The following is a 22,294-nucleotide window of genomic DNA, read 5'->3' as shown; positions in this document are numbered from 1 at the left end:
TTCTATTAACGACTATAGAATATATAAAGCATACTCCTTTTTAACAATAGAATATTTCATTGAATATATGAATATTCATTCGTGCCAGACATAATCGAATAAATATTTATCGATTCTAAATAATTATAATTATTATTCTTCCGCTAGTAATAAACTCACGAATTAAATTATGAGATGTAGAATAATAAAGTTGTTGGGGAGAATTTGTCACATTTATATATCGTCGAAATTAATTATCATTTGGATTGATATTTAGGATGCAATATATATATATATATATATATATATATATATATATAGGGGCAAACGATATTAATTTTGTAGACAGAAATTTAAATTTAATATAAATAAAAAATGAAATTGATGGAAAAAAATGACGAAATAAATTTTTTAATTTCCATTATCACGTTTAGAACTTTCCCCACTATTTACAATTTGACGTAACGAATTTGAAATATTATTACCCTTATACAAAGGGGTGTCATAAACCGAAGGTTATAATAATGTAAACAGACTAGCCTAATCAGTTGCAATTCCATAGCATTGACCTGTTCAGACGTGGTCACTTTAAATGTGAATTTTATAATAATTTTGAAAAAAATATTCTTTTCTGTGCTAAATAGAGTGTATTGACATCTTCCATTTTGTGTTTTTAAACAATTTTTCTATTTACAGTGAATAACTTCGGGTGTGCTCGATTCTTTTATGGCTGCCATTTTTGATCCGCCATTTTGGATTTTTTTAGGTAATATTTTACTCTTATATACTAACTTTCGAGCTAACTTTCATAATAAGTCAACCAGAATTTTTTAGCCCACAGTGTCAATTTTTTCTTAACAGTGAAGGGATTAATAATATTTCATACTCTCTAAATTTGAATCAGCGAAATCTCGCTGATTCTCAGCTATAAGTATACCACTGATTCCAATCAGCGTATATGCAGTGATAAATTAGTGAAAATTCACTGATTTTTCAGCATATATACGCTAATTGGTAATAGTGGTATACTTATCGCTGATTCAAATTTAGAGAGTAAAATCTTTACTTTTTATTTTTTAAGAATACTAAATACAATTCTATCAATGAAATAATATTTTAAAAATTATAATTTTCAAAAAGTATTTAAAATGTGACGAAACGAATTTAGAATTTTATTACCCTTATACCTGCAATGCGAGCTGTATATTTATATATAGTACAAAGGGGTATCATAAACCGAAGTTATAATGATGTAAATAAACAAACCTAAAGATAATAAAATCAGTTGCAAATCAAGCATTGATCCGTTTGGACGTGGTCACTTTTAGTGAGAAATTTATAATTTTATTTAAAATTTTTATATTTAAAGTCAATAGATTCGGAAGTTCTCGACATTTGTGTGTTAATTTTATTTTTACATTTTAAGTTTGTTCCGGAAGGGTTTGAAATTTTTAAAATTGCGATCGTTTAAATGTACAATAAAATATTTTGTTCCTTAATTTAAACGTGTATTCGGGAGTGTTTGAAATTTTTTAAATCACATGTTACCTGGAGATATTCCCATATAAAGTACAGATTGCAGGTTAAGGTCAGATATATATTTTTTTTAAATAATAATTATATACAATTGTTTTTTTGCCAAAAAATTTAAAAATATTACATTAATTTTTTTATAAGAAAAAAATTTTGAAATTTTTTTTTTTATTCAAAATTTATATTTATTAAGATTATCTATTTACTTGATTTTTTAATATTTTTTTCCGAGAACTAATTGAAAAATTAATATATTCTCTTTGTAAAAATGCCATTTCTTTTAGAATTTTATTAGTTTTTAGAAAATAAAAAAAAATTTATAGAAAAGTGTTTTTAAAGTAATTATCATATACAATACAAAAATTACAACACATTTTTTAATATTTAACCTACAATTTCTGACTGACATACACCTGTATTTAAAATTTGATACATTTTTGTTTGAAACTTCAGATATTTTTATTAGAAATTCAGTTTAGTTTTATTTAAAATTTTAAACATTTTTAGTCTAAAAGTGTGTTGTAGGGAATACCGGGGTTGAACGTGCCCCTTTTTGACAAGATATTAACATGCCTATATATTATAAAATTTGATGTAGTTGATAAATCCATTATTATTTTTTTTGATAATATTTAATAGTTTTTTTTGTGAAAATCGATTTTATTCAGCGAAGCGACGCTGCACGTCAAACCCTCTGTCCTGAGGAGAGTCGTGCCGACACCGGGAATGGTTGTGCTGCTCAGATTTTTTTAGTTTTCTAACTTAAAGCAAGTAATTTTACACGCAAGAAATAAAATAACTATTGCCAATATATGATTTACTGTTACATGTTAATCATTTGTTATAAACATTTAAAGTTTTTTGTGAACAATCATAGGATTTCTAGATTTTAGAACCACTTTTAATAATGTACAAATAAAAACTGCTGGCCAAAAATACGCAGGTACAAAACAGTACTTCTCTTGCTTCCAATTTTCAAATTTTTTTATTGGATTTCTAGATATTCATATCGGCACATCTTACCTCCCGGACTTTCAGCCCAGGTATTCCATACTTTATTAAAAATATTTTGTACGCATTTAACGGGTTACATCTAAATAAAATAGAAACACATGGTTTTAAAATATTTATTCACAATAGTTAACAAGAGTACTTAACAACTTGCAAAAAAAAATTTTAGTACAACAAAACATTTAAATTTACTTATAGAGATCAAAAAACTTAATTAAAATTTTGTAATTAATGTATTATCAATAAACATCCTTTCATTTGTAGATCAACTGAGATTTCTTCACTTCATCTATTCTTTTTTTCCCTGGTGCTGAAAAGACATCCATAAAAATTCTGAAAATTATTATAAATATAAATATTTGTACATACAGAAAAAATAAAAAATAAGATTTCATCAAAAATGTAGTCTTATATATGACATAATTCAAAGGCTTTCTGAAAATTTAAAAATTGTATAAGAAAACATATAAATATTGCATCCAATAACAAAATGAACAAGTTTACATAAATTATATAAAAAAAATAAATAATTTTAACATAACTAACGACGATTTAAAAGTGACATAAAAAATTTAAACAAACAAAACAGAGAATTAACAATCACAACATTAACTTAACCGTAACATAACATTAACTCAACATTAACTGAACACTGACTTAACACTCCCCACTTAACACTCCCCACTTATCACTCCTCACTTAACACTCCTCACTTAACACTCCTCACTTAACACTTCTAACTTAACACTCCTAACTTAACACTCCCCACTTAACACTCCCCACTTAACACTCCCCACTTAACACTCCCCACTTAACACTCCCCACTTAACACTCCCCACTTAACACTCCCCACTTAACACTCCCCACTTAACACCTCCCACTTAACACCTCCCACTTAACACTCCCCACTTAACACTCCCCACTTAACACCTCCCACTTAACACTCCCCACTTAACACTCCCCACTTAACACTCCCCACTTAACACTCCCCACTTAACACTCCCCACTTAACACTCCCCACTTAACACTCCCCACTTAACACTCCCCACTTAACACTCCCCACTTAACACTCCCCACTTAACACTCCCCACTTAACACTCCCCACTTAACACTCCCCACTTAACACTCCCCACTTAACACTCCCCACTTAACACTCCCCACTTAACACTCCCCACTTAACACTCCCCACTTAACACTCCCCACTTAACACCTCCCACTTAACACCTCCCACTTAACACTCCCCACTTAACACTCCCCACTTAACACTCCCCACTTAACACCTCCCACTTAACACCTCCCACTTAACACCTCCCACTTAACACCTCCCACTTAACACCTCCCACTTAACACTCCTCACTTAACACTCCCCACTTAACACTCCCCACTTAACACTCCCCACTTAACACTCCCCACTTAACACTCCCCACTTAACACTCCCCACTTAACACTCCCCACTTAACACTCCCCACTTAACACTCCCCACTTAACACTCCCCACTTAACACTCCCCACTTAACACTCCCCACTTAACACTCCCCACTTAACACTCTCCACTTAACACTCTCCACTTAACACTCCCCACTTAACACTCCCCACTTAACACTCCCCACTTAACACTCCCCACTTAACACTCCCCACTTAACACTCCCCACTTAACACTCCCCACTTAACACTCTCCACTTAACACTCTCCACTTAACACTCCCCACTTAACACTCCCGACTTAACACTCCCCACTTAACACTCCCCACTTAACACTCCCGACTTAACACTCCCCACTTAACACTCCCCACTTAACACCTCCCACTTAACAATCCTCACTTAACAATCCCCACTTAACACTCCCCACTTAACACTTCCCACTTAACACTCCCCACTTAACACTCCCCACTTAACACTCCCCACTTAACACTCCCCACTTAACACTCCCCACTTAACACTCCCCACTTAACACTCTCCACTTAACACTCTCCACTTAACACTCTCCACTTAACACTCTCCACTTAACACTCTCCACTTAACACTCTCCACTTAACACTCTCCACTTAACACTCTCCACTTAACACTCCCCACTTAACACTCCCCACTTAACACTCCCCACTTAACACTCCCCACTTAACACCTCCCACTTAACACTCCCCACTTAACACTCCCCACTTAACACTCCCCACTTAACACCTCCCACTTAACACTCCCCACTTAACACTCCCCACTTAACACCTCCCACTTAACACCTCCCACTTAACACTCCTCACTTAACACTCCTCACTTAACACTCCTCACTTAACACTCCTCACTTAACACTCCCCACTTAACACTCCCCACTTAACACTCCTCACTTAACACTCCCCACTTAACACTCCCCACTTAACACTCCCCACTTAACACTCCCCACTTAACACTCCCCACTTAACACTCCCCACTTAACACTCCCCACTTAACACTCCCCACTTAACACTCCCGACTTAACACTCCCCACTTAACACTCCCCACTTAACACTCCCGACTTAACACTCCCCACTTAACACTCTCCACTTAACACTCTCCACTTAACACTCCCCACTTAACACTCTCCACTTAACACTCCCCACTTAACACTCCCCACTTAACACTCTCCACTTAACACTCCCCACTTAACACTCCCCACTTAACACTCCCCACTTAACACCTCCCACTTAACACTCCCCACTTAACACTCCCCACTTAACACTCCCCACTTAACACTCCCCACTTAACACTCCCCACTTAACACTCCCCACTTAACACTCCCCACTTAACACTCCTCACTTAACACTCCCCACTTAAGACTTCCCACTTAACACTTCCCACTTAACACTTCCCACTTAACACTTCCCACTTCCCACTTAACACTCTGAAGTCGGAGTGTTAGTTTATGAGTGTTAAGGGGAGGCACCACCCCCAATTTTGACACACTTAAATTTAAATTATTGAATGAGTTTATATTTTTTTTCTTGCATCATTTGGGTCCTAAAAACATAAGGTGGTCAAAAAATGAAAATTTTAATTTTTGACCATTTTAAAATTTTTATGCGAGATACTAACAAATCATTAAAAAAAAGTGTGGAAAAAATTTCACGATGAAAAATACTTAAAATTGTGAAAGAAGATACATATTTCATAGGAGAGTGCAATTATGTTTTAACTTTCATTTTTCGCTCTTTTTTTGAAAAAATTAAAATTTTTGAAAATCCATGCGAGCGATTCTTATAAATAATTAAATAAACTTCAAAAAATTAGCAATGAAAAATAGTCTAAATTTAAAAAAAATGGATATCTAAAATATTAATTTTTTTTAAAAACTTCAATTTCTAAAATGGTCATAAATTAAAATTTCATTTTTTGGACCATCCTGTATGTTTTTAAGACACAAATTATGCAAGAAAGAAATAGAACTTCGTTTAATAATGTAAATTAAAGTGGGTCAAAATTGAAGGTGATGCCTCCCCTTAAGTGCGAGTGTTAAGTAAGTGTTAAGTAAGTGTTAAGTAAGTGTTAAGTAAGTGTTAAGTGAGTGTTAAGTGAGTGTCAAGTAAGTGTCAAGTAAGTGTCAAGTAAGTGTCAAGTAAGTGTCAAGTAAGTGTCAAGTAAGTGTCAAGTAAGTGTCAAGTAAGTGTTAAGTGAGTGTTAAGTGAGTGTTAAGTGAGTGTTAAGTGAGTGTCAAGTGAGTGTCAAGTGAGTGTCAAGTGAGTGTCAAGTGAGTGTCAAGTGAGTGTCAAGTGAGTGCCAAGTGAGTGTCAAGTGAGTGTCAAGTGAGTGTCAAGTGAGTGTCAAGTGAGTGTCAAGTGAGTGTCAAGTGAGTGTCAAGTGAGTGTCAAGTGAGTGTCAAGTGAGTGTCAAGTGAGTGTTAAGTGAGTGTTAAGTGAGTGTTAAGTGAGTGTTAAGTGAGTGTTAAGTGAGTGTTAAGTGAGTGTTAAGTGAGTGTTAAGTGAGTGTTAAGCGAGTGTTAAGCGAGTGTTAAGCGAGTGTTAAGTGAGTGTTAAGTGAGTGTTAAGTGAGTGTTAAGTGAGTGTTAAGCGAGTGTTAAGTGAGTGTTAAGCGAGTGTTAAGCGAGTGTTAAGCGAGTGTTAAGTGAGTGTTAAGTTGGTGTTAAGTGAGTGTTAAGTGAGTGTTAAGTGAGTGTTAAGTGAGTGTTAAGTTGGTGTTAAGTGAGTGTTAAGCGAGTGTTAAGCGAGTGTTAAGCGAGTGTTAAGCGAGTGTTAAGTGAGTGTTAAGTTGGTGTTAAGTTGGTGTTAAGTTGGTGTTAAGTTGGTGTTAAGTTGGTGTTAAGTTGGTGTTAAGTTGGTGTTAAGTGAGCGTTAAGTTGGTGTTAAGTGAGCGTTAAGTGAGCGTTAAGTGAGTGTTAAGCGAGTGTTAAGCGAGTGTTAAGTGAGTGTTAAGTGAGTGTTAAGCGAGTGTTAAGCGAGTGTTAAGCGAGTGTTAAGCGAGTGTTAAGTTGGTGTTAAGTGAGTGTTAAGTGAGTGTTAAGTGAGTGTTAAGTGAGTGTTAAGTGAGTGTTAAGTTGGTGTTAAGTGAGTGTTAAGTGAGTGTTAAGTGAGTGTTAAGTGAGTGTTAAGTGAGTGTTAAGTGAGGGTTAAGTGAGTGTTAAGTTGGTGTTAAGTGAGTGTTAAGTGAGTGTTAAGCGAGTGTTAAGCGAGTGTTAAGCGAGTGTTAAGCGAGTGTTAAGCGAGTGTTCAGTGGGTGTTCAGTGGGTGTTCAGTGAGTGTTAAGTGAGTGTTAAGTTGGTGTTAAGTTGGTGTTAAGTTGGTGTGAAGTGAGCGTTAAGTTGGTGTTAAGTGAGCGTTAAGTGAGTGTTAAGTGAGTGTTAAGTGAGTGTTAAGTGAGTGTTAAGTGAGTGTTAAGTGAGTGTTAAGTGAGTGTTAAGTGAGTGTTAAGTTAGTGTTAAGTAAGTGTTAAGATAGTGTTAAGGTAGTTATAATTTAATGTTTATTAAGTTGTTTGTGTTAAGTATGTGATAAGTATGTGATAAGACTGTGATAACACTGTGATAAGACTGTGATAAGACTGTGATAAGACTGTGATAAGACTGTGATAAGACTGTGATAAAGACTTTATTAAGTCTATTATTAACCGTCTGTCTGTCTTAAATATTTTTGCACAAATTTATTCTTCTGTATTAATAGTACTATCACTGTGTATTTATTAAACATTAATACATTTTCTTATGTGTATTATTATTTTCAGATTCCAATCATTGACGAAAAGAATTAACGTATATTGCAGGAAAAGAGGATGTAACTCGGTTACGAAGTGCAGTAAATAATAACATATACGTTATAACATACACAATAATGTATACAATGTAGGTGAGACATATTTTTGTGAAGGAGTACATATCCTATCTTCTTATTGATAATTTCAAATGGACAACTAATTTAACCTTCGCGCTACCGACAGCCATCCGGGGTGACCAAGCGATAAATAATGTTTAAAATCTACTCGAGTTTTTCATTACTATTATTAAAATACATTACTTGTAAAATTCACACTATTATATCGAAAAATCTTGATGAGTGTATGTCTTGTGCAACATAAAAATAAAAAAATGTTTGGGCCATCCGAGTGGCTCCCGGTAGTCCACGTATACAAAAAATCGTTTGGTAGCGCGATGGATAAAATGAATTTTACAACATATATTATATATTTGTATATTGTATTTTTACTGTAAATTATTTGTTCTTAGTTATTTATATATTAACGTAATAAATTTTTCTTTTGAAATATAAACAAAATTATTTAAAATAATGGAGGAATATTATTGAGACCACCTGTATTACATGCTCACAGTCAAAACACTAACAAATTATCATTTAAACTGAATAATCATTTCATGTTATTGGTATTAGTGAAATCTAATATTTATCTTCTACTATCTTTTACCTATTATACCTATTATAAAATAAAGTTTAAAACTATTTAGTTTAAATGTAAAAATATATACAGGGTAAAATTTTAAAATAAAAATAGTAAATAAAAATTAATTTTTGATATAAAATATTTTATATTATATAAATAATATAATAAAAATATTATAATAAAGAATAATTTTTTTATTTTTGAATATGAACTTCACCCTGTACATTTAAACATATGTATATTATAAATAAATTGCAATCAATTTAATTATCTTTTTGTTTTTTCAACCACATTGTTTATGACCTTAGCCTTAATAGATTTTATTTATGAAAACATACAGGTAGGAATACAGGTATAAGGGTAATAAAATTTCAAAATCATTTCAACATTTAAAATTCTTGGAAATTAAAAATCTTTGAATATGCAAAGTATAAAAATTATATTAATAATTTTGTCAATTATTAATATTTTTAAAAAAACATAAATTTTAGCTTTATGTAATTTAATAAATATGAAAATAGTTATATATTTATATGCAATATAAGACATTTTATATCAATTTATCACCCTCAAAAATTATGATTCATAGAGCATTCTTAAAACAATTTTTTTTTTATTAAAAATATTTTTTATTTTTAAATATGAATTTAAAGGATAATGTTGAATTTTTTAAAATAGTATTAACCTTTTTTTAAAAAAATAAATGTAATGTTTAAAACAATGTGAATAGAAAATATAATTGAATCTACATGTAAAGAAAAAGTATTGATCATATTTTATTTAAAAAAACTAAAAAATATTAAATTCTCATTTTTTGAAACGATTTTTAGCACTTTTTCTTTTCGTGTAATTATAATTAGTTAATAGAAAATAAATCACTGACCTTGAGCTGCAACAGATGTCACCTACTTTAGACGAGAATATCTTCTGGGTAACACACACGTAATTTGAAAAATTTCAAACAATCCCAAGACTATATTTTACTAAAATGTAAAAAGAAAAATTTAACACTAAAAAATGTCTATTATATTTATCACAGAAATTTTTTTTTTCAAAATTATTATAAAATCCACACTAAGTGACCACGTCTTTAAAGGTCAATGTCTGAATTGCAACTGTTTTAATTATCTTTGGGATTGTCTGTTTCCAATTTTATTACCTTCGGTTTATGATATTCCCCATCGTAGTACATATAAATATACAGCTCGCATTTCAGGTATAAGGAAAATAAAATTCCAAATTTGTTTCGTCACATTTTAAATAATAGTTGGGAATATTGTAATTTTTAAAATATTATTTCACATATATATAATTGTCTTTAAAATTCTTAAAAAATAAAAAGTAAAAATTTTATGAAATATTATTAACCTCTTCACTGTTACTCTCTAAATCTGAATTAGTAGTTTTTTTTACTAATGAAAGAGTGCGTATTTGTTTACCAATTGAATTAGTAACAGTTTTGACCAATTTTTAGTAAAAAGCTACGCAAAAAAAAACCGAATATATTCTTAATTTAAGTATAAAATATTCTTAAATATGCGCCATGAATATATTCTTAACTTCAATTTACGGGTTTCTCTGTGTAGTAATTCGTATAGTAGAAAACTACTAATTCATGGAGTAAATCGGCTTACTAATTTGAAATAGTAAAAAATATGATTTATTCCATGAATTAGTAGTTTTCTACTAGCAATTAGTAATTTTTTTTACTGAAAATTAGTCAAAACTGTTACTAATTCAATTGGTAATCGAATACTCACTCTTTCATAAGTAGAAAAGTACTAATTCAGATTTAGATATAGTAGAGGAAAAATTGATACTGTGGGCCAACAAACTCTGGTCGACTTATTATGAAACTTAGTATATAAGAGTAAAATATAACTTAAAAAAAATTCAAAATGGTGGATCCAAAATGACAGATATTTTTTTAATTTGTGCGGAATTTTATATAACTTTTTGTATAAGAGATTTTGGGATCGCTGAATTAAAATATGACCTCAAAACTAAAATTCAAAATGTCTGAAATATTTTTTTAAAATGCGAAAATCAATCAAAATTAATATAAGTGGACATTTTGGATATTATGAAAAATAATTAAGGAGATTCTTACAAGACTCCTTTACTTGTTAGAGCCATGTTTAGAGGAACTTTAAGTGGCAATGATTGTTGAAAGGATAATGTTAACGACAAAATATTATTGGTAATAAAATATAAAATAATAAAATTATTAAATGTAGGATTGATGTAGGTAAATAACAAGACTTAACATACTGCCGTGTTTCTTGAAAACACGGCTATACTCATAGAATTTTATTTATTAAATTAAAAAAAAAAATTTTTTTGTTATTAAAATAGCATTAAATTTTTCATAAAAAATTAATGTATTGTTTAAAAAATTTTTATAGAAAATTCAATTCAAACTACACGTAAAGAAAAAGTATTCAACATATTTTAATACAATAATTAAAAAAAAGTTTATTGACATTTTTTTAAAACTTATTTTTTTAGCACTTTTTCTTTCCGTGTAATTATAATTTAGTTATAAAAAATATATCACTGACCTTAAGCTGCAACAGATGTCATCTGCTTTAGATGAGAATATCTTCTGATGGGTACTACACACGTAATTTGAACAATTTCAAATAATCACAAGAATATGTTTTACTAAAATGTAGAAAGAAAAATTTCATACTAAAAAATGTTTTCGTTTACGAAATAAAATAATCGAGCACTCCCGAAGTTGTTCACTTTAAATATAAAATTTTTAAATAAAACGCAAAATGGAATATATCTATTATATTTATCACAGAAATTTTTTTTTAAATATTATATAAAATTCACACTTAAACTGACCGCGTCTGGAGAGGTAAATGCTTGGATTGCAACTGATTTGATTATCATTAGCATTGTTTGTTTTCATTATTAAAACCTTAGGTTTATGATACCCCTTTGTACTATATATAAATATACAGCTCGAATTGCAGGTATAAAGGTAATAAGGTTCTAAATTCCTTTAGTCAAATTTTAAATACTTGTTGAAAATTATAATATAAATTTCAAAAATATTATTTCACTGATAGAATTATATATTTATATTCTTAAAAAATAAAAAGTAAAAAAAAGCTACTTATTCAGTTTAAATGTGAAGATATAAAATATATACAGGGTGAATTTTTTTGCACCGTAGTTAATGGATTTTTTCTTTAATGTCATTATTTTTGTTCAAACTACGAATACAAATAAGAAAAAAAAATTTTTTTAGGAGTTCCGGAACATAAAATTTACCCTGTATATTTGAACAGATGTTTATAAATAAATTGCAATCAATTTAATTATCTTTTAGTTATTCCAACCACATTGTTTATGACCTTCGCCTTAATAGAAATCATTTATGTAAACATACAGATAGGAATTCAGGTATAAGGGTAAGAAAATTTCAAAATTATTTCAAGATTTAAAATTCTTACAATCTAAAATTTCTTGAAAATGCAAAGTATAAAAATTATAATAATTTTGTCAATTATTTAATATACTTTCTAAATTTGAATCAGCGGAATCTCGCTGATTCTCAGCTATAAGTATACCACTGATTCTAATCAGCTTATATGCACTGATGAATTAGTGGAATTTTACTGATTTTTCAGCGTATATCTGCTGATTGGTACCAGTGGTATATTTATCGGTGATTCAAATTTAGTGAGTATAAAAGAAAATAAATTTTTGCTTTATATGTAACAGAATTTAATTTAATGTAATAATTTAATTTAGTCCTATATAAAGGTATATATTTATATAGGGCATTTTATATCAATGTATCACTAACAAAAACTATCCTTTAATAGAGCATTCTTAAAACAAAATTTATGTTATTAAAATTTTAATATTCTTAAATACTAAATATGAATTTAAAGGATAATTTATGTAATGTTTAAAAAAAATTTGATAGATTATATTTGAATCTACACGTGAAGAAAAAGTATTAATAATATTTTAATATAAAAACTAAAAAATTGGACATCATTTTTTTTGAAACGGTTGTAAAATGTTTATAACACTTTTTCTTTTCGTGTAATTATTATTGGATATAAAAAATACGTATGTCTGACCTTAGCCTGGAACAGCAGATGTATCGTCTTCTTTAGATGAGAATATCTTCTTGTAACATACACGTGATTTTAAAAATTTTAAACACTTCCGAATGTACATTTAATTTAAGATACAAAATACTTTATTACAGATTTAAACGGTCACGATTTAAAAAATTTCGAACACTCCCGAAACAAAATATTTTACTAAAATATAAAAAAAAAATTTCAATACTGAAAAATGACTTCGTTAATGAAATAGAAGAATCGAGCACTCCCGATGCTATGTACTTTAAATCTGAAAATGTGAAATAAAACACAAATTAAAGATGGCTATCCTGTTCGTTACAGCAAAATTATTATAAAATTCACAATTAAACTGACCACGTCTTAACAGGTCACTACTTGAATTGGAAATGAATTAATTATTATTTTTATGGAATTGTCTGTTTTCATTATTATAACCTTCGGTTTATGATACCCCTTTGTACAATATATAAATATACTGATTGCATTGCAGGTATAAGGGTAATAAAATTCCAAATTCGTTTCGTTAAATTTTAAATACCTGTTGGAAATTATAATATAAGTTTCAAAAGTATAATTTCACTGATAGAATTATATTTATATTATTCTTCAAAAATAAAAAATGAAGATTTTGTGAAATAGTATTAAAAAAAATTGTTGCAAAATATATTATTAATTTCTGAATCCGATTCGTAATTTTTATTGTTTTCATTACTCTCTAAATCTAAATTAGTATAGTTTTCTACTAATGAAAGAGTGCGCTCTCTAAATCTGAATTAGTAAACATGTTTACTACTTTAAATTAGTGACCCACTTTTTGCATCAGAATCAGTGAAATTTCACTAAAATTATTAGTATCTTTTACTAACAATTAGTAAAATTTAACTAATTCTAAAGCAAAAAGTGAGTTACTAATTTAAATTAGTAAACATTTTTACTAATTCAGTTTTAGAGAGCGTATTCGTTTACCAATTGAATTCGTAACAGTTTTGACTAATTTGTAGTAAAAAAAAGCTACTAATTCCTAGTAGAAAACTACTAATTCATGGAGTAAATCGTATTTTTTACTATTTCAAATTAGTAAGCCGATTTACTTCATGAATTAGTAGTTTTCTAACAAACAATTAGTAGTTTTTTTTATTATAAATTAGTCAAAACTGTTAGTAATTTAATTAATAAACGAATACACACTCTTTTATTAGTAGAAAACTGCTAATTCAGATTTAGAGAGTATTAAAAGGTTTAACACTCTGAAAAAACTACTTATTTAGTTTAAATGTGAAGATATAAAATATATACAGGGTGAATTTTTTTGCTCCGTAGGTAATGGATTTTTTCTTTAATGTCATTATTTTTGTTCAAACTACGAAAACAAATAAGAACAATAAAAGTTTTTTAGGGGTTCCGGAACATAAAATTTACCCTGTATATTTGAACAGATATATATATATATATATATATATATATATACCTATATTACAAAAAGATATCGCCGCCAACGCCGCCGCTGTTCCAAGACTCTGAATATAGCCGCAAGTCAAGAGAAGGGGGGGAAGAAGAGAAGGGAGAGGGGGGGACTTGCGGCTATATTCAGAGTCTTGAAACGATCTTAACCATTAAATTTAGGGTGGGGGAGGGGAAAAGGAGGGGAAGAGAGGAGGGGGAGGCGGGTTGGCGCGTGAAGCCGCTGTTCCAAGACTCTGAATATAGCCGCAAGTCAAAAGAAGGGGAGGGTAGAAGAGAAGGGAGAGGGGGGGACTTGCGGCTATATTCAGAGTCTTGAAACGATCTTTACCTTTAAATTTAGGGTGGGGGTGGGGAAAAGGAGGGGGATGGGGGTTGGCGCGCGAAGCGCGCAGGGGGCATAGCCCCCTAGTATATATATATATATATATATATATATATAAATTGCAATTAATTTAATTATCTTTTAGTTATTCCAACCACATTGTTTATGACCTTCGCCTTAATAGAAATTATTTATGTAAACATACAGATAGGAATTCAGGTATAAGGGTAACAAAATTTAAAAATTATTTCTACACTTAAAATTCTTAAAATCTAAAATTTCTTGAAAATGCAAAGTATAAAAATTACACAGGCACACAAAAAATAAAAAGCTGTTTGGCCGAGACACTACACTAGTCTATTTCCATGTATTTTTTACGCTGAATCCGAAGTCAGAAATATCAGATTGGCTTTTATTTTTGAGCTAAACTCAAAAAACTGCTCAGAAAGAAAAATAAAATCAAAAAGTTAAAAAAATTTTGAATGTCACTGCGATAGTGTAATTCCATGTATTTTTTGTCACTGAATCCGAATCCAACGTCAGAATTGTTAGATTCGCTAAAATTTTTGAGATAATTGCAAAAAAACGCAAGTAACAAAAAACTCAAACACAGTTTTCCTAAAAGTATCAAATTGAGACCAAAAATTGCATCAAATCTTTGCAACGTTTTGATGCACATAAGCTATATCAAAAAGAGATCGTTTTGTGTATCATTTTTAGAAATGATACACGAAACGGTCTCATTTTTTGATGCAAATATTTAATTAATTTATATCAATCATGGCCGAATTGAATCGACTCAAAATTAAACGAATTTTTTTCAGATATTTTGGTAATAGTACAATTGCGGAGACCATTGCACTATTTGATTTGAAAATGAAAATAACAGAAAATCGAAGACAATGTGCAATTCGATAATTAAAAAGTGACAGCTTATAAGCATAACCTAAAATGCATGAGAAAAAATTTGTCGATAAAATTAATATAGCCGAGCTTTTTAGAAGGTAGATGGCAGCACTCATCTATTTTCTTTTTTTAAATTTTTTCTGAATCGTTTTTATAAAAAACAAAACTGATATAAATTGATATAAATTGATTAAATTTTTTGCATCAAAAAATGAGACCGTTTCGTGTATCATTTCTAAAAATGATACACAAAACGATCTCTTTTTGATATAACTTATGTGCATCAAAACGTTGCAATAGAAAAAGATACAACCAAGTTTACTGTGAAATACTCAAAATCAGTTTTTTGGAATTATCTTCAAAATTTGAGCCAATCTGTCAATTCTGACTTCGGATTCAGCGTGAAAAAATACATGAAAATGTACTATCGTAGTGTTTCGGCAAAAAAAAATTTCTTTCAGCTAAAATCGCCAAAAACTGATAAAAATTCTGAATTGTGGGCACAGATATTTTTTTTTACCGAAACACTACGATAGTGCATTTTTATGTATTTTTTTACGCTGAATCCGAATTCGAAGTCAGAATTGACAGATTGGCTCAAATTTTGAAGATAATTCCAAAAAACTGATTTTGAGTATTTTGAGTTTTTTGTTACTTGCGTTTTTCTGCAATTATCTCAAAAATTTGAGCGAATCTAACAATTCTGACCTTGGATTCGGATTCAGTGACAAAAAATACATGGAATTACACTATCGCAGTGACATTCAAAAAATTCTTAATTTTTTGATTTTATGTTTCTTTCTGAACAGTTTTTTCAGTTTATTTCAAAAATAAAAGCCAATCTGATAATTCTGACTTCGGATTCGGATTCAGCGTGAAAAAATACATGGAAATAGACTAGTGTAGTGTCTCGGCCAAACAGCTTTTTATTTTTTGTGTGCCTGTGTTATACTAATTTTGCAATTATTTAATATATAAAAGAAAATAAATTATTGCTTTATGTAACAGAATTTAATTTAATGTAATAATTTAATTTATAGTCCTATATAAAGGTATATATTTATATAGGGCATTTTATATCAATGTATCACTAACAAAAACTATTCTTTATAGAGCATTCTTAAAACAAAATTTATGTTATTAAAATTTTAATATCCTTAAATACTAAATATGAATTTAAAGGATAATTTATGTAATGTTTAAAAAAAATTTGATAGAATATACAATTGAATCTACACGTGAAGAAAAAGTATTAATAATATTTTAATACAAAAACTAAAAAATTGGACATCATTTTTTTTTAAACGGCTGTGAAATGTTTTTAACACTTTTTCTTTTCGTGTAATTATTATTAGATATTAAAAATACGTATGTCTGACCTTAGCCTGGAACAGCGGATGTATCGTCTTCTGTAAATGAGAATATCTTCTTGTCACATACACGTGATTTTAAAAATTTTAAACACTCCCGGATATACATTCAATTTAAAAAACATAATACTTTATTACAGACTTAAGCGGTCGCGATTTTAACAATTTCGAACACTCCCGAAACAAATATTTTACTAATATATTAAAAAAAAATTTCTACACTAAAAAATAATTGAGCACTCCCGAAGCTATATGTACTTCAAATCTGAAAATGAGAAATAAAACACAGATTAAAGATGGCTATCCTATTCGTTACAGCAAAATTATTATAAAATTCACAATTAAACTGACTACGTCTAAACAGGTCTATACTTGAAATGAAAATGTATTAATTATTATTTTTATAGAATTGTCTGTTTGCATTATTATAACCTTCGGTTTATGATAACCCTTTGTACTATATATAAATATACAGATCGCATGGCAGGTATAAGGGTAATAAAATTCCAAATTCGTTTCGTTAAATTTTAAATACTTGTTGGAAATTATAATATAAGTTTTAAAAATATTATTTCACTGATAGAATTATATTTATATTCTTAAAAAATAAAAAAATGAAGATTTTGTGTCATATTTTTAAAAAATTGTTGCAAAATATATTATTAATTTATTAATCCCATTCGTAATTTTTATTGTTCTCATTATAAAAAAAGTTTTAAAAAAAACTACCTATTTAGTTTAAATGTGAAAATATAAAATATATACAAGGTGAATTTTTTTGGCTCCGTACTTAATGATTTTTTTCATTACATTCATTATTCTTGTTCAAATTACGAAAACAAATAAGAATAAAAAATTCTTTTTGGGGTTCCGGAACATAAAATTCACCCTGTATAGTGGAACAGGTATATAAATAAATTGCAATTAATTTAATTATTTCTTTGTTTTTTCAACCACATTGTTGATGACCTTCGCTTAATATAGATATATTTATGTAAACATACAGATAGGGATGCAGGTATAAGGGTAACAAAATTTCAAAATTATTTCAACATTTAAAATAAAATTCATGGAAATTAAAATTTCTTGAAAATGCAAAATATAAAAATTATAACAATAATTTTGTCAATTATTAAGGAGGAGGTTACCGTTCTCGATGGTAAAAACTGCATAAACTTTGGGAATTTTTTTTTTCCATATAAGTAAATAGTTTTAGACATGGGGTTTTTTTATTTTTATTTATCTATAAATACATTAAAAAAAATTCATATTTCTCATAAAGTAATAATTCAAAATGGCGGCTGTAGCTTCTATTATGTAAGGCCTTGAGCGCCATGTTTTATTTTTCGCGGCAACTTCCTAAAATCAGCCAAGTCATCTGATTCAAAAAAAGTTTGAAAATTATTAAATTAGAATAAATTTTGAAGGCTTTATCGTTTTCCTTTTTAAAAAAATAAATTTTTAAAACAAAATGGCAGCTGTTTGAAGTGAAAAACCCTTTTTTCCTGTTTTTTTTTTAACTTCAAACAGCTGCAATTTTGTTTAAAAAAGGAAAACGATAAGGTCTTCAAAATTTATTCTAATTTAATAATTTTCAAACTTTTTTTGAATCAGATGACTTGGTTGATTTGGGGAAGGTACCGCGCAAAATAAAACACGGCGCTCAAGGCCTTACATAATGAAAGCTACAGCCGCCATTTGGAATTATTATTTTATGAAAAATAATAATTTTTTTAAACGTATTTACAGACAAATAAAAATAAAAAAAAACCATGTACAGAACTATTTTCTTATATGAAAAAAAAAAAATTTCCAAAGTTTATGCATATTTCGCCATCCAGAACGGTTGCCTTCCCTTTATATTTAAAAAAAAACTTTAATTTTCGCTTTATGTACCGTGGATGTCCCAGTTACCGTCCACCTAAGACCTAGTTTCCGTCCAGTTTAATTTTCAAAATAACATTTAAAAAAAAATTATTTTCTTTTATTTGTTTACTTAAACTAATAAGTCGATTGCGTGCCAAAAGGAATAAATTATTGTTAAAAAATAATTTAAATTACTATAAGAGATATTTGTAAAATGGACGGAAACTGGGACATGGACGGTAACTGGTACATCCACGGTAATTTTAACAAAAAATATGTAAATAATTGAATCCTTGATAGCGCATTCTTAAAACAATTTTTATTTTATAAAAAATATTTTTAAATATTAAATATGAATTTGAATGATGATTTTGTATTTTTGAAGATAGAATTAACCTTTTTGTGAAAAAAAAAATTAATATGATTTTTAAAAAAATTTGAATAGAAAATACAATTGAATCTATACGTAAAGAAAAAGTATTAATTATATTTTATTAAAAAAAGTAAAAAATTCATCATGATTTAAAATGATATTAAAATATTTGTAACACTTTTTCGTTTCGTGTAATTTTTATTGGTTTTAAAAAATATATATCTCTGACCTTAGGCTGCAACAGATGTATTATCTTCTTTGGACAGTAAAATCTTCTGGTAACGCACACATAATTTTAAAAATTTTTAACGTCTTTGAAGGTCAATGCTTGAATTGCAACTGATTTAATTATCTTTGGGATTATCTGTTTCCATTTTTATAACCTTCGGTTTATGATAACCCCTTTGTAATATATATATATATATATATATATATATATATAAATATACAATTCGCATTACAGGTATAAGGGTATTAAAATTCCAAATTCGTTTCGTCACATTTTAAATACTTACTGAAAATTATAATTCTTAAAATATTATTTCACTGATAGAATATTATATTTATAGAATTCTTAAAAAATAAAAAGTGAAGATTTTGTGAAATATTATTTTTAAAAATAATTTTTTTGATAGTATATAGTTTAAAATATAATATTAGTTACAAGCAAGTAAAAGATTATATGTCTGCCATTTTGAATTGTTTAAATCTATACTGAAATTAAGATTAAACGACTCCAAAAACCTTTAATAAATATAATTATTTTTTTTTGAAACTTTTTTTTGGACCATTTTTAGGGCCCACAAACGATTTTCCCATTAGATTGCAAATAGGTTATAATTTATAGAAATAAAAAAATGTAAAAACTGTCATTTAATATAAAAATTATGTCACAGAATAATATAATAATAATTATAAATAAAAATAATGTCACAAAATAATATAATATAATAAATTTTTGATTAGTTTTAATCTTCAGCGGCATATACACACATAGGAAAGGCTTTATTGGACCAATGCTCAGAACGTAATTTACGTTTATGATTATTGTCGGCTGATTTATCGGAGAATCAGCATAACAAGTTTGTAAAGTACGTTTGAATATATATATGTATATATATACATGATACATAAATTTGATATGTCAAATAGAGATTAAGCTTCATCATTTCCTTTATAATTACAATGAGACCAAACGTCAATCATAATCTTGATGATTATTGAAATGATTATTATTATTGACGAATTGAGATAACTTTCTTAGTTTATACATATGAGAGATTCTTTTTCAATCGCCCCAGCCCAAAAAGTCAATGTTCTGGGATTGGCTTCATACTTTGGTAAATTGTTGTCCTATATGATAGTAATAAATCCCTAAAATATAAACTAATTAAAAAAATATTTGTAGAAAGTAGAGGGGGTTGAAGTTTTGACGTTAAGGGTAACATTGTCATTTTCAAATCCGTTTAACTATGACAAAAGTTAATGGATTTTAATTTATCTATAATGAATTTTATTGCATTTTTCACGTACTTTTCAAAAATGTATACAAAATTTAAAAAAAAAAATTTTTAACCCCTTTTTTTTCAAAATCAACCCTTATTTTTCGATTTTCACCCCTTCGGGTATTTTTTTTTTTTTTTTTTATTTATTTTCATTGGAAAGCTGAGGTTTTTTCCGATGAGCTATGTAAATATGAAAATGGGACAACAATAATTTTGTGTGAAACAGAATATTAAAGTAGGTGGTGCCGATAAGGGGTGTACCTGGAGATCATCTTTGAGGATTTAGATAGGCACCGCCTAATTTAATATTATGTTTCTCACAAAATTATTGTTGTCCCATTTTCATATTTACATAGCTCATGGGAAAAAACCTCAGCTTTTCAATGAAAATAAAAAAAAAAAAAAAAAAATTCCCGAAGGGGTGAAAATCGAAAAATAAGGGTTGATTTTGAAAAAAAGGGGTCAAAAATTTTTTTTTTTAAATTTTGTATACATTTTTGAAAAGTACGTGAAAAATGCAATAAAATTCATTATAGATAAATTAAAATCCATTAACTTTTGTCATAGTTATACAGATTTGAAAATGACAATGTTACCCTTAACGGCACCCTTATCGGCACCGCCTACTTTAATATTCTGTTTCACACAAAATTATTGTTGTCCCATTTTCATATTTACATAGCTCATCGGAAAAAACCTCAGCTTTCCAATGAAAATAAAAAAAAAAAAAAAAAAATACCCGAAGGGGTGAAAATCGAAAAATAAGGGTTGATTTTGAAAAAAAGGGGTTAAAAATTTTTTTTTTAAATTTCGTATACATTTTTAAAAAGTACGTGAAAAATGCAATAAAATTCATTATAGATAAATTAAAATCCATTAACTTTTGTCATAGTTAAACGGATTTGAAAATAACTATGTTACCCTTAACGTCAAAACTTCAACCCCCTCTACTTTCTACAAATATTTTTTTAATTAGTTTATATTTTAGGGATTTATTACTATCATATAGGACAACAATTTACCAAAGTATGAAGCCAATCCCAGAACATTGACTTTTTGGGCTGGGGCGATTGAAAAAGAATCTCTCATATATATATGTCGTAGGCAAATAGAAGAATCCGGCAGTAAGCCTACTGCCTAGGCAGTAAGCTTACTGCCGGCAATTAAAGGAAATCGTTCAGATTCTTCTATTTGCCTATGGAGTAGGCTTACTGCCGGGCAGTAGGCTTACTGCCCGATGAAGATTGGGCATATAGACAACTCGCATCAGCATCCCCAATGTGTGATTGACATAAGTGCATTACAGTAATAATAATTTAATAAATACGGAGAAATTAAATTGAAAGATGAAGTAAAATATAAATTTATGAAGAAATATAATACCTACTGTTTTTTTACTTCATTTGAAAATTGTCATAAAATAAATAAAGAAAATAAATGAAATAAAAACTACACTTTTATTAATTATTTTATAGGTTTAAGAGAAATTCAAGAAATTAATTTTCATTGTAATATATTTTGGCTATTTATACTTAAGAAATAACATTGTATAACATGTGTTTATGAGTAAGTGTCAGCCAAAAGTCGCGATTCAAAACAATTATTTTAATTATATACTATAGCTATATTTTCCTCGTTTAGTATTTACAGTGTTAAATTACTGTAACTCTATTCTAATTCATAACGAGTGAAAAATTTTGTATTTACAATTCGCAAATGTCTAAGAACCGTTGAAGTAGAAAGTAGTAACTTTATGTACATTTTTATTTGTTAACCTTCTATTATTTTATTATTAATTATAATAATAATGGATGTCAGTTCAGTGAATCGTTGTGAATTTGAAAAACAATGTAAAAGTAAATTTGAAACTCAAAAAGGAAACAGATCCATGTGGGACAGAGAACAATATGAAAAAGTGAAAACAATTTTGATTAGTGGAAGTGAAAAAAATACTAAAAAATACTATCACTATTCAAAA

General features: G+C 28.6%; 1 long non-coding RNA gene across 2 annotated transcripts in view; it reads right to left on the bottom strand.

The window, feature by feature from the left end:
- Nucleotides 1–19,160, bottom strand: part of LOC127284012 (uncharacterized) — a 30,455-nt gene extending 11,295 nt beyond the window's left edge. The window contains exons 1-3 of one of the 2 annotated variants that reach the window (XR_007843419.1): nt 19,041–19,160; nt 16,582–16,837; nt 12,502–12,778 (exon numbers count right to left, since the gene is read on the bottom strand). This is a non-coding gene — a long non-coding RNA (uncharacterized LOC127284012). Of the gene's footprint in view, nt 1–9,278; nt 9,492–12,501; nt 12,779–16,581; nt 16,838–19,040 lie in introns of those variants that run through there. The other variant, XR_007843418.1, reaches the window with a different exon arrangement.
- Between the last annotated feature and the right edge of the window lie 3,134 nt (nt 19,161–22,294).

Source organism: Leptopilina boulardi, unplaced genomic scaffold, assembly GCF_019393585.1.
Source record: "Leptopilina boulardi isolate dan_hultmark-lab unplaced genomic scaffold, ZJU_Lbou_2.1 LbouV2_316, whole genome shotgun sequence".
NCBI classification, from domain to species: Eukaryota; Metazoa; Arthropoda; class Insecta; order Hymenoptera; family Figitidae; genus Leptopilina; species Leptopilina boulardi.
The sequence above is the reverse complement of the archived record's forward strand: the minus strand, read 5'-3'. Positions and strand labels throughout refer to the sequence as shown.